A 14,293-nucleotide genomic window follows, 5' to 3' on the forward strand; every position below is an offset into this window, starting at 1 on the left:
CCGTTCCTGAGTTATTTTGCTTAGAACAAGGGCCTCCAGCTCCATCCGAGTTGCTACAAAAGACATTATTTCATTCTTTTTAATGGCTGAGTAGTATTCCATGGTGTATATATATACCACATTTTCTTTATCCACTCATTGGCTGATCAACACTTAGTTTGGTTCCATATCTTTCCAATTGTAAATTGTGCTGTGATAAACATATGCATGCAGGTGTCTTTTTGATATAATGACTTATTTTCCTTTGGGTAGACACCCAGTAGTGGGATTGCTAGATCAAATGGTAGATCTACTTTTAGTTCTTTGAGAAATCTCCATACTGTTTTCCATAGAGGTTGTGCTAATTTAATTCCCACTAGCAGTGTGTAAGCATTCCCTTTCACTATATCCATGCCAACCTCTATTATTTTTCAGCTTTTAAATAATGACCACCAGAATAGCATTTCAAGCTATCATTAAGTATTTCCAGTTTTTGGAGTCCTGTACATGCATCAAACTCATCCTAACTTGAAATGAACTTGCTAATACACACACACACACACACACACACACACACACACACACACCCCTCAGCTCTGTGCCTCATACTGTTTATCTTTTATCAAAACCCCATCTTTATTTAAAATTTTGATATTTTGCTCATAATGGGTTTTTGCATTGATTTTGATTTTTTAACATATTTATCAAAATATTATTTGTCTTGATTACTAGTTTTTTGAAGTCCTCTTAAGTTATGTGCACAAGGCTAGTGCTGCACATGCCTCATCCTAGTTCCTCCCTGGGCATTACCATCTAAATGTCACTTGATAAAAATTATTATTAGCTGTGGGTACTGCCCTTGATTATTTCTAGGACCTGATTTTGGCTTGATTCTGACTGCATAATATCTTTCTTCTGAGCAGTCTCTGAGCCCGATTCTCCACCTTTAATACTAATTTCATAAGATCCAATAACCTTTCGATAAATACCTGTTCTACTTAAGTCTGACAGAGTCTTTTTCTATAGCTTGCATTTAAGAAGAGTGAATAATCACGCCTGTAATCCCAGCACTTTGGGAGGCCGAGGTGGGCGGATCATGAGGTCAGGAGATCGAGACCATCTGGCTAACATGGTGAAACCAAAAATACAAAAAATTAGCTGGCCCTGATGGAGGGCGCCTGTAGTCCCAGCTACTCAGGAGGCTGAGGCAGGAGAATGGCGTGAACCTGGGAGGCAGAGCTTGCAGTGAGCCAAGATTGTGCCACTGCACTCCAGCCTGGGTGACAGAGACTCTGTCAAAAAAAAAAAGAAGAAGAAGAAGAAGAAGAGTGAATAAATGGAAGAAGGGAGTAATAGTACTCAAAATTATACTACTAAGAAGTTGCAAAAATCTTACTCTGGTATCTAGGAACAAGACATTTTGTGTTTGTATTTTGTATTTTTGTATTTGTCAGATTTCTATGGTTTGATCTTCTTCATAACATTCTCACATAAAAGTACTCAAATTTCAGACACAGTGACAGTACAAGTACTTATTGGCCAAGAAGTCCATTGTACAAACTTCAATATGGGCCAGGGGGAATTGTTTAATGTGCCATCATAGTATCACAGCATAGCATATACAAGCACCTGCTTCATAACGGAGAAACCTGGGTTAGTCCCAATTTCTGAACCTGAGCAGAACATTACCAGCTGTATTACCTTCAGCAAGCTAGTTATCTTTCTAGACCTCTACTTTAAGATTATTGTGTGTGTTAAATTTAAAATTTATATTAATTAACATTTTGTCAGGCACACACTACATGCTCAACTAATGTTTGTGGAGGTAGTGGAGGTAATGATCAATTTCATCTCCTTGTTGTATAGAACTCCCAATCTCAAGAAATTGGACTGCTCTATGTAATAAGAACAAGTTTACATTCGTGTTCAATAGAAAACAGTTCTACAACCTTTGCTGGAAAACAAACATCTTACTGGTCATTCTCTCAAGGCCTCCAGCTCAGGGAACCATATTTTCCAAATCCAGAGTTCCATTTACATTGTACTCTGTAGAAATGCTGCTCCTTGGAGTTGTACAGTATACAGCCTGTGTATTACAGATCTGTTTCTGCTTTTGATTTAAGCAGATAATGCGAAGATCATGAGCTATGACTTCTTTACTCTTTTAGTATTACCTTCATTCTAGATTAAACAATAATTACTACAGTATCAGAATATCAAATATCAATTCAACCTTTTGTTGTCTGTGTTTTCTTTTTAAAATAGGTATCAAATAAGTATTCTTAATTTTAGAATGTTGATAGAATATTTGTTAGCAGTGTTGATTTTTTTTTCCTTCTGGTTGAATAGGACTTGCAATCTTAGCAGTATGCCTCTTTACCCAGAGTGAATATTAAACATATGGGGAAGTAGTTAAGCACCTATAATTTTGTTAGTTTCACAATGTATATATCAGGCTTATCACCAACATAGAAAAACCTCAATGAAAATGCTGTATCAAAAATACAAAATGGAAATGCATCTGAAGTTACAAACAAAAAAATAAATACTGTGCTTTTCCCTTAGAAACATATTTGTTAAAAAGAAAATAGTGTTCAATTTTTCGGAATATATATTGGACATAAGTTTCTTCAGTTCAGATAATTTCTTGCCATATGATATGTCCTCACATTAAATAAGTGCATATGAAACATTGGCATTAATTTGTGATGTGATAATCAAGATATGTAGTTATTTAGCAAGTTACTTTTTATTCCTGTAAGCAAAGAATTGAATATGCAATATAAGTTCACAGTAAACAAACTTTAACATAGCCTAACTGAATAACCCTCGTTATTTCATCATCATTATTATTACTGTAGATCTCTATCAAAACTTCAGCTTGATGAGTCAAAGATGATAGTTGAGAAAATAAGTGTCCCAAGCTGTATTTGTACCTGTTTGGGTGGGGAAAGGGAGGGGAGGAAGAAGGAATGAGGAAAACAACCAGATACAAGACTCTTAAAAAGCATTACACTTGTTGATATGAGCAAAAGTACAAAAAGAAACACATAACTAGAGTCAACTTACTTAAGGATCAAAACCAGAATCTCAGAGAAGAACTTTGTATCTTGCCTATATTTGTTTTGTTGTTGTTGTTGTTGTTTTTGCGTTTGGTTTGTCTTTTCTATTTTGCAAGGCTTTTATCACCACCTAGGGGCAAGCTAAACACATAAGGGGCTCCTTTTTCACTACTAAGTCATTCCTAAATTATGTGTTTTCTGAGTCAAAAAGACGTTTATGATTTCAAATGACTGTTTCACTTTTGCCCCAAAAATAAAAGTCAATCTTTTATTATGTATTTCTTTTTCATCTCAAATATGATTTTAAAATATAAACTGATTTCTGTATTACATGAATATCATCTTTTAGTTTTATCTTTCTGTCTCTTCTTATATGTCATCTTGTCAAAAACTTTTACTTTATTTTAAGCAAATTTCAGCTTTATAGAATAAGCCCACTTTAAAAATGTTCAGCAATAAGCCTTTAAATTAATTACTATGCAAGGCATTTGCAAAGTATGTAATACAGTAACTTTGGATTATCTGCATAGTTCAATGATGAATCATACTAAAGAAACTCTTCTGCTAAAATTATTTAAAAGTAACCTAATTTCAAAAAACAAGAAAAATTTATTGTTTTCAGACAAAATATTGAAATTTCTCAGTTTAAAGTATCTTCACATGGAAAATGGTTTTGATTCATAGTTATAATAAACCATGGTTATAATAAACAAGCTCATAATCACAAATCAGTATGAATTGAAAATAGAAATGAAAGAGGTATTTGATTTATGACAGTGTTAATGCAATTTCAAATAATTTGTCAACTATACTATTATAAAATACAAATAGTACCCAGAAAACAAACCTGTAACTTTCCATAATTTAGAAAAACTACAGCATCCTTGGTAGTTAATTAGGAAATTGCAATTTGGCAAGGTGCTAAGGTAGTTTCAGTGAGTAAATGCTATTCTTCAGATGTCAATTTTCAGATAAACAGAGTTTCAAAAACCCAAACTAAGCAACCTTTTCTCTAGGTCTTTTATTGGCTAAAGTGTAAATAGGTTTTCACATACTTAGAGAAATTGCATTTTAAAGATTTTTGATGGTATTGTGCTCAATATTTATTAATATTTTATCAATAGATAACAAAGTAAACAAGAGGCTAAACAAAGCATTGTGAATACACGCATCATATTGCAGCCAAGTCACTTGTTTTCAATCCTTCCATCTTAATAATTGCAATTTGAAAACGTACATGAATTCTAAAATTTTTTATTTTTGTTGGATTCCTAATAATTTCTTATTTTTCAACAGTAAACATTGTTCAGTGAAATTTTTAAAACCATTAGTTAATCGGCCGGGCGCAGTGGCTCACGCCTGTGGTCCCAGCACTTTGGGAGGCCAAGGCAGGCAGATCAGCTGAGGTCGGGAGTATGAGACCAGCCTGGGCAACGTGGTGAAACACCATCTCTACTAAAAATACAAAATTAGCCGGGTGTGGTGGCGCATGCCTGTGATCCCAGCTGCTCGGGAGGCTGAGGCAGGAGAATCGCTTGAACCCGGGAGGCGGAGGCTGCAGTGAGCAGAGATTACGCCATTGCACTCCAGCCTGGGCAACAAGAGCGAAACTCTGTCTCAAAAAACAAAACAAAGCAAAACAACAAAAAACCCATTAGCTAATCAACAGAGTTCCCACAAGCATGATTTTTTTTCTCTCCCCAATAAACACAAAAACAAACCTCAGCACTCAAAAAAAGAAGAAACATGTTAAAATCCAAAGACAAAGACACAGACTTAACCTTTGGCATGTCTAGCCACATGCCACACTGCCTTGTTAATATAGGCTACATCTCAACGTGGACATGCATGGTGAAGATTTTCCAGATGCCAATTCCCTACAAGACTGGTCTTTTATAGAGCTCCAGTCCACAGAATTCTCCAGCTCAGCTCTTAAAGCTAACATTTTTCATTTGAAGGATACTCTTGAAGAGTGCTTCCTCAAGCCCCCACCGCAGGCACTGAAAAGCCCTGACCTATTATCGTCAGAATTGCCTCTAAGAGTGAGAACTCCCCCTTGAAAAAGAAAGTTCAGTAACTAAGGGTAGCGGTCTTGCTAGGAAACAAGCAGATACTCAAAAAAAGGGGAGGCCCTATTTTGCTTTGCTTTTTAGAAGAAACTAGAAAAAGATGAGAATAAAACAAGATGGTCTACCATTATACTAAGTGAAAAAGTCAGGCACAGAAAGATAAATATTACATGACCTCAGTTATATGTGGAATCTAAGAGTCAAAATCACAGGAGCAGAAAGTAGCATGGTGGTTACCAGGGCTAGAGGCCTGGAGGAGATGTTGATCAAAGGACACAAAATTTCACTTAGGAGATAAAGTTCAAGAGATCTATTGTACAACATGGTGACTATAATTATAAATAATGTAGTGCATACTTGAAAATTGCTAGGAGAGTAGATTTTCAGTTTTCTTACCACAGATAAATATCTGAGGCAATACATACGCTAGTTAGCTTGATTTAGTCATTCCACAGTGTATACGTATTTCAAAACACCATGTTGTACACCATAAGTATACAAGATATATCTGTCAATGAAAAATAAATCAGTGTTTTAAAAAAGAACTTCAACAGGAAAACAAAAATGAAGTGATCTACAAGGAGATTGTTGTTAGTCTTTATTATTATAGCCAAGCTCCGAGCTGAAGGCTCTTTCTAAGTGCTTCACACTAATGTGTGGTCCATTTGTTACCAGTCCATGGCAATAGAATTTGAAACTATGCATTTAAGAACTTGTATACCAATTTTTAAATTTTTATGGATACATAATAATTGTACATATTTATGGGGTATATGTCAAATTTTGATACATGCAGACAATGTGTAATTATCAAATCGGGGTATTTAAGATATCCATCATCTCAAACATTTATTATTTCATTGTGTTGGGAATATTTCAAATCTCTTCAAGCTCTTTTAAAATGTACAATAAATTATTGTTAGGTACAGTCACTCTACTGTGCTGTTGAACACTAGAACTTATTCCTTCTGTCTGTGTTTGTACCCATTAACCAACCTCTCTTCATCCTCCCGACCTCCACAACCTTCCTAGCCTCTGATGACCATCATTCTACTCTCTACCTTCATGAGATTAACTCTTTAACTTCCATATATGAATGAGAATATGCAATATTTGTCTTTCTGTGTCTGGCTTCTTTCACTAAACACAATGACCTCCAGTTCTATGCATGTTGCTGTACATGACAGGTTTTCATTCTTTTTATGATTGAATAGTATTCCATTGTGTGTATATACCACATTTTCTTTTCTTTTTTTCTTTTTTTTTTTTTTTTCTCTTTTAAGACCGAGTCTTGCTCTGTTGCCCAGGCTGGAGTGCAGTAGCGCAGTCTTAGCTCACTGCAACCTCCACTGGATTCAAGCAATTCTCCTGCCTCAGCCTTCTGAGTAACTGGGACTACAGGTGTGTGCCACCATGCCTGGCTAATTTTTGTATTTTCAGTAGAGACGGGGTTTCACCATGTTGACCAGGCTGCTCTGGAACTCCTGACCTAAGGTGATCCACCCACCTCAGCCTCCCAAAGTCGTGGAATTTCAGGCATGAGCCACCACGCCTGGCTACCACATTTTGTTTATCCATTTATTTGTTGATGGACATTTAGGTTGATTCCATATATTGGCTATTGTGAATGCTGCTGCAATAAACGTGGGGGTGCAGGTATCTCTTTGATATACTGATTTCTTTTCCTTTGAATAAATGCCCAGGAGTGGGATTGCTGGACTGCATGGTAGTTTTATTTTTAGCTTTTTGAGAAATCTCCATACTGTTTTTCATAGTGGTTCTACTAATTTACATTCCCACCAGCAATGTATAAGAGTTCTGCAAATGAGATATTACTTTTCCACAAACGACATATTATCTCACCCCATTAAAATGATTATTATCAAAAAGACAAAAAATGTTTAAAACACTGGCAAGAACTTTTGTAGCAATTTGAAAGTGTAATATTGTATCTGTTGGATCTAATAATTAGAATCCTAGGTTTATAGCTGTCTTTTTACATTTAATTTTTCTATTAGTTTATTTTTACTGCATTTTACAAAAATACTAATCCATGACAGCTGAAAGAATTATTTTTAACTGGTTCTTTACTCCAGTAGTGTGGAAAGCTCTGGTTTATGTACATTTTCTCATTTAATTTTCACATGAAACCTACAATGTAAATACCACTCCTACCCCCATCTTTCAGTGAGGAAACCAAGCTTGGAAAGAGGAAGTAATTTAGAAGCTGTCGGAGTCTGGATTCAAACCCTGGTTCATGTCTTTTCAGTTCATTTGGCACTTGATACCATTTCTCCATTTTGGATAATATTGCCATGCTGGGCACCAGATCCCAGTATTTTCACCCAGTGGCATATTTTATCTTTGAATGTCATTAAGGAAATTATGAGAGTTATAGCCAACAGAGCATTTTCTTTACATATAAATTATGAATTAATTACTTGTGAATTTTTCTACACTTTTCTAATACCTATTTGTATATTCAGCCCTTAGCAGCAACTCCTACAGAGTTTTGCAGATGTACCACCCACAATATTAAGTAACATTTTCCTCTTATTCCCATAAATTTAAAGCATATTGCCCCCTGATTACACTATTCTGAAAATCTTTTGTTCATGTTTTAGTTATGAAGGCTTGACTCTTTTTTTTTCTTACTTCTCATTTTGGAATAAATATAGACTTACAAAAATCTGCCAGGATAGTACAAAGAGGTCTCCTGTTCCCATCACTCAGTTTTCCCGGATAGTAACGTCTTATGTAACTATAGTACATTGTCAAAACCAGAAAATTGACATTGACACATTACAATCAACAGACCTTATGGGGATCTCACTAATTTTTTCATGCACTCATTTTTTGAACTTTATTCCTTTTTGCACTATTTAATTAGAGTGTTCTCTAATTTTGCCATCAACATATGCAATATATTCTGCTAATCTGTTTCCTTTTGGGGCAGCTCTCAGAATCAACATCTTAAGGATCCAGATCATCATTAAATTTATGCTTATGTTAGCAGTTCTTAGTCACATAAAGAATCCCACACTGGCTGCATGGCTACAAGAACATTTATATCACTGGTCTAATGTTTCTGGTCTCATTGACTCCTTCGAACTTCAATGAAAAGAAGCCCTACTGATTAGAGTGGCCTCATGGTCCACCCAGACCCCAGCCTGACTATTACAGCTCTCTAGTCTGCTTTGACAATTCCACAAACTTTTATTGAGATCCAGTTTTTATGGTATTTGTTGAGATGCAGAAATGAATAATTCACCATCCCTGCTTTCAAGCAGCTCACAGTCTAAAAGACGAGAAAGAAATGAGCCTTTGATTTCTGTAAAGGTGGTAACCCAGCACTGGCTACAGGATTTTTCCCTGAAAAATACCTTGGAGAAATTATAGAGAAAGAAGTAAGCAGGGATCTGGGAAACTAAGATGGAAACTGCAAGAAACCCCTGAGGGAAGGAAGGCTATCATGAACTGTTGTCAGGCTTACTTACAGTATGGAGGGATGGGGGAGGGGGGACAGTGACAGAAGACTGGGTGTATGTAATGGGGAAAGTCTTCAGATTTGCTCTTCCTTCCCCCATGTGCACTGGGGAGATGATGGCTTACCCAATTACCACAGATAGGTAGAAATCCGCAGGTGAGAGCCCAGCCCTCCCAGGGTAATTTAGTAGCATTAGGGTAGCACCAAAGCTCTAAAAAGATGAGGAGTGAAGAGACCAGATGCTGGGAAATCAGCCACCCTCAGCAATACTGCATGTATTCCCAGGCAAGAGGGGCCCCTGCCCTTTGTCCTTACCAGACTCTATGCATCCACTCTGGACCATATTCTAGGTATTAATATGGCCCTGATCTCATTGATAGGGTCTGTACAGGCCTCTTCCTCAGTCCCATCTTTCCAAGGATAAACTAGGTCATCATCATCATCATCAGTGTGTACACCCCTAGTCCATGGGGTGACAGCTGGTGGAGAATGTGGTCAGAGCATGGGAATGCAAAGTTGCAGTGTCTATGGACATGCATGAGACTTCTTTAGGCTACAATGAGAAGAGGCCTGGGGGTCAGTTTGCTCCACTGCCACACTGTGGCATGAAACTAAAAGGAGACCAAGGATTCTAAATTTGAACCTAGCTTTCCAGGATGTTATGATGGGGCATTTGTCAATGTAGAGGTACAGAATATATTTTACTGAACAGTTTTTTTTTTACTTTATTTATAACTTTTAAATATTTAGACAAATAATATGTGGGCCTTCATTTTACTCCTGCCCTGGGTCCTACAAATGTTGGGAGTGTACCTCTGGTGGCATTCATTTCCTCACCACTTTTCTTTTGAACCCTCAGCTGTAATGTGTTACAGTCTAAGGAGCTTGTCTTTTTTTTCCAGGCTACTTTGCTCAGTGCTTCAGGAAATATTTCTGACCACTGAGTTGTTTAGTGGAGTAGCAGCAGAGGATGGTCAGCACCAGGATTTCTGTGGTATCTAGGGCTCTCCATCCTTTTCTGCCCTCCATCTCCTCTCTTTGAACTCATCTGTGGATTCACAGACAGAGGCCTGGGTATGAGCTCCTTCTCTAATGCATATTGCCAGACAAGACAGCTGATATATCCAAGGGAACATGATCTCTATAGACCAAATTGACTATAACCTGAAGAATGCAGCCAATATACAAAACAGAAAAAACTGAGAAACACATACTACATAAAATTAAATTACTAAAACATATCAAGAATTTAAAATGAGTACACTTTTTTAAAGGGATAAAAGGGGTAATACACAGCTGAAACAAAAACTCATAGAAAGGAACTTTGTGAAAATATTAGCTATACAAAATATAATAAAAATAATTGGCTTAATAGACGCAATAAATAATGGAATGGATATAGCCAAGGAAAATTGATGAGTTGAATAAATTACTTGAGAAACTCTTACAGAATAGGAAAGAATAAAAAGATAGAATGAGAAGTAGAGAGCAAGGAAAAAAGAAAGCTAAGGTACATCAAGGATAGAGGTAGAAGTGCTAATGGAATAGCAACAGTCTAAGCACGAAAGAAAACAATTAATAGAAAGAAGAAAACAATTACATTTTCCAGTAGTAGTGACAGAAAGACCTGAGATTAAAAGTGCTCATTTAATGCTAAAAGGTACAGATGAGGAAGATCCATACCTAGACACATTATGTCTAATGTATCTGATAAAAATAAGATCAAATGCAACACTTCCAAAGAAATAGCTGACCACCTATAAAAGAAAAATGATTTGAGTGACAGATTTTTCAACAGCAACACTGGATACAAAAAAGGATGGAGTAATATTTTCAAAATATTGAAGAAAAAACTTTGTACCTAAGATATTATATGCAGCCAACTGCCATTCAAATGTTAGAACCATATTTTCAAGCAAAGGAATCCTCACTTAGATGCATTTTGAAAACACTCTTGCAAAATATACTCAAACAAGCAGATACAACCAGAAGGATATTGCAAGAGATAAGGGAAGTTAAAAAAAATAAAGCTTATCAATCTATTAACCAAAGAAAAAATTGTGTAATAACTCATAACTAAAATTCTAAATAATACCAAGATGATAAGAGTGGGAGAAGGATGCCAGGCACGGTGGCTTATCCTTGTAATCTCAGCACTTTGGGAGGCCAAGGTGGGCAGATCACAAGGTCAGGAGATGGAGACCATCTTGGCCAATATGGTGAAACCCCATCTCTACTAAAAAAAATGCAAAAAATTAGCCAGGTTTGGTGGCATGTGCCTGTAATCCCAGCTACTTGGGAGGCTGAGTCAGGGGAATCGCTTGAACCCGGGGGGCGGAGGTTGCAGTGAGCTGAGATCGTGCCACTGCACTCCAGCATGGCGACAGAGCAAGATTCCATTTCAAGAAAAAAAAAAAAAAAAAAGAGTGGGAGAAGATGATCTTGATAAAGAACTTGTATTTTTATAGCGATATTTATGTTTAAGAACATAATAGAATAAATTAACATAAATATTGATCTTAGGATATGTGCAAGCACCATAAGAAAATGCATTACTTTTAAACTAACAAAATAAAGTTTCATCTAACAGAAATGAAGAGAAAATTTTTTTTAAAAGTATAATTAGTAAAAAAAAGTAAAATATCAAAAATAACTACTCATTATGTGACAGCAATTAATAATTATTTAATCCACTTACTAATATAAGTGGATTAAATTCACTAATTAAAAGAAATTCTTGGCCTAGATTTTTAAATAAAGAAGGTTCACCAATATTTTATTTATAAAGACATATTGATTAACAAAATGATACAGAAAGGTTGAAAATAAAAGGTTGTGAAAAGATGTACTAGACAAATATTAACTAAAATAAGGCTCATATAGCAATCATCATATCTCACAAAGTAGTAGTTAGAACATAAAATATTAATAAGAACAGAGAGACAATATTTACTGATAAGAAGCAATAGAGCAAGAAGATAACCATCATGAGCTTACAGGAATTGAACAATAGAGTCTCTACATGTGTAAAGCAGCAATAATAGAACTGCAGAGCACACTGGAGTCTACCTGAGACAGGAGGGAGAGGAGCAGAAAAGGTGACTACTGGGTTCCGGGCTTAATATCTGGGTAATGAAACAACCTGTACAACAAACCCCCATGACACATGTTTATCTGTGTAACAAACAGGTACCCCAAACAGAAAATAAAAGTTAAATAATGATTAATTAATTTTTAAAAAGAACTGCGAGCAAAATATATAAATCAACAATTGTAAAGAGAAAAATCAACATATCTCTTTCTGAGACACATAGATCAAGCATATCAAAAAGCTATAATACAAATCTAAAAAACGCAATTATTAGCTCAAACTATATAAGACATATAGAATTGTTAATCTAACAAAAAAAAAGATGCATTGCTTTTGAGCACACAAAAATACTTATAAATATTGGCTATGTACTGGCCACAAGGAAACTTCAAAAAATTCTTAGAAATTGAATACTAATATAAACTATGTTCTCTGATCATAATGTAATAAAATTAGAAATAAACAACAGACATATAGCTAAAACATCTTGTATATTTAGAAATTAAAACGCTATAATTAAAAACAAAATAAGAGAAATTACTAAATACTTACAAGCTGATGACAATATAAATGTTCCTTGTTGAAATTTTGTAAGCATAATATTTAAAGTAATATGCAGATATAAATACACGTATTGGACAAGGTAAAGACAGAAAACAACCAACTCAGTGTTCACAAGATGTTGGCAAAAAAGCAATATTGCAAACCTGAAGAAATAAGGAGAAACATCATCAAATATATACATATGGCAGGCGTGGTGGCTCATGCCTGTAATCACAGCACTTTGGGAGGCCAAGGCAGGTGGATCACTTGAGGTCAGGAGTTCCAGACCAGCCTGGCCAACATGATGAGACTCCATCTCGACTAAAAATACAAAATAAGTAGCCAGGCATGGCAGCAGGTGCCTGTAATCCCAGCTATTCAGGAGGCTGAGGCAGGAGAATTGCTGGAACCTAGGAGGCAGAGGTTGCAGTGAACGAAGATCACACCACTGCACTCCAGCCTGGGAGACCAGGGAGAAAAAAAAAGTGTGTATATATATATATATATTACAATATAGGAGAGAGAGAGAAAGAGCTTAACAAAAACCAAAATGTGGTTCTTTGGAAGATTTAATAAAATAAATTTATTTTGAGTGAGAAAGATAAATTCAAAATGAAATAACATAAATAAGTACAAACACAATACATTAAAATGCTAAAGGGGTATTATTAACAACTGTTAGTAAATTTGTAAACCTAGGTTAAAATATGAACTATCTAAAAAAAATGAAATATCTAAAAAAGCAGAATAGAAACTTGACCAGAACAATGAACGTAAAGAAATACAAGTAGTAATAAAAGACCTCCTTCATAAAAAAAGAATAAAAATAAAAAAACCTCAAATCCAGAAGGTTTATACACAAGTTTTACTAAATTTTCAAGAAATCTATAAGACTTATCTAAATTGCACCAGAAACTAGAGAGACTATGAAAGTCTGCCCATTTCATTTTATAAGGCTATAAATATGATCTCAAAACCAAGCAAGAGCACTTGAAGAAAATCACAAGCTTACTTAACTTGTTATTATAGATATGAATATCAAAAATAAAATATTAGCTGTCTGTATCAATTGTGTATCAAAATAATGCATAGAAACCTAAGGTCTCCAAAATGATGGTCTTGGGTTTGGTGGCCAGAGAGGTTGTGGTGGATGTGCTGCTATATTTTTATCAAGGTTGTGAAACCACTGGTGTACAGTGCTTGTGGAAGAGGACACTCACAGACACTGAACTATTAAGAACTACCTAAGCTACCTGACACCTTGGATTATTCTGCTTTTGAAGACACAATGAAAAATGGATTTGAAAGACTGGCCCTTTGACAGCCAATTGAATTGCTCCATATGAAATGATCTGAGCTTCCAGCCCCTTCCTCCGGTCAGAAAAACGACATTACTGCATGGCAAGAAGGTGTAAACAATTCTATGGCCCAGCTTATCTAGCAATTTGAATCGAGAATCTAGACCTAATGTCACAGTGTGGATGTAATGCCTGGAAGGTATATAATGAAAATCTAGTTCATATGACTGAACACGCACAGAAAGAAGCGCTTCAGAAGTTAAGAAAACATATTCAAGATTTAAACTAGCAGCAAAAGGACATGCAACTCACAGCTGGAACTAAATCAAGAGAAATTGAATCAAATTGGATATCCCTGATCTGTAAGAATTACAAGACTGAACTGACTATTGGACAATTGTTCAACTAGCAAATGAAAACCATCAAATTAAGTAGCAATATGGAGAGGCAAACAAAGAAAACATCCAGCAAGACTTCTGAAAAGACAGTTTTGTGGCTGGAAGAAAAGTTTGGCTTTCACCAAAGCCATCTGAACTTTCTCCAAGCTGTGAAGGACAACAGCATCTTCCAGAAACCATTGATGTTTAAATGTTTAGAATGTGTGGACTGTTGTAGTAATTCTATTCTATCTTAGCAAAATAAAAATACCTAGGTTGGTAGTATTTTTATAACCATTAACAGAAAATTCTAGACATTCAAAATAAGTATAACTTTAGCATAATATTATGTCACTGAATTAATTTTGAGCTGTGTAGACCATATTT

The 14,293-nt window shown here is 35.5% G+C and overlaps 1 pseudogene; it reads left to right on the forward strand.

Moving 5' to 3' along the window:
* The first annotated feature begins 13,341 nt into the window (after positions 1–13,341).
* LOC100458591 (pre-mRNA-splicing factor SPF27-like) lies at positions 13,342–14,009 on the forward strand (annotated as a pseudogene).
* The last annotated feature ends 284 nt before the right edge of the window (positions 14,010–14,293 follow it).

This window comes from Pongo abelii, chromosome 14, assembly GCF_028885655.2.
Source record: "Pongo abelii isolate AG06213 chromosome 14, NHGRI_mPonAbe1-v2.0_pri, whole genome shotgun sequence".
Taxonomy (NCBI): domain Eukaryota; kingdom Metazoa; phylum Chordata; class Mammalia; order Primates; family Hominidae; genus Pongo; species Pongo abelii.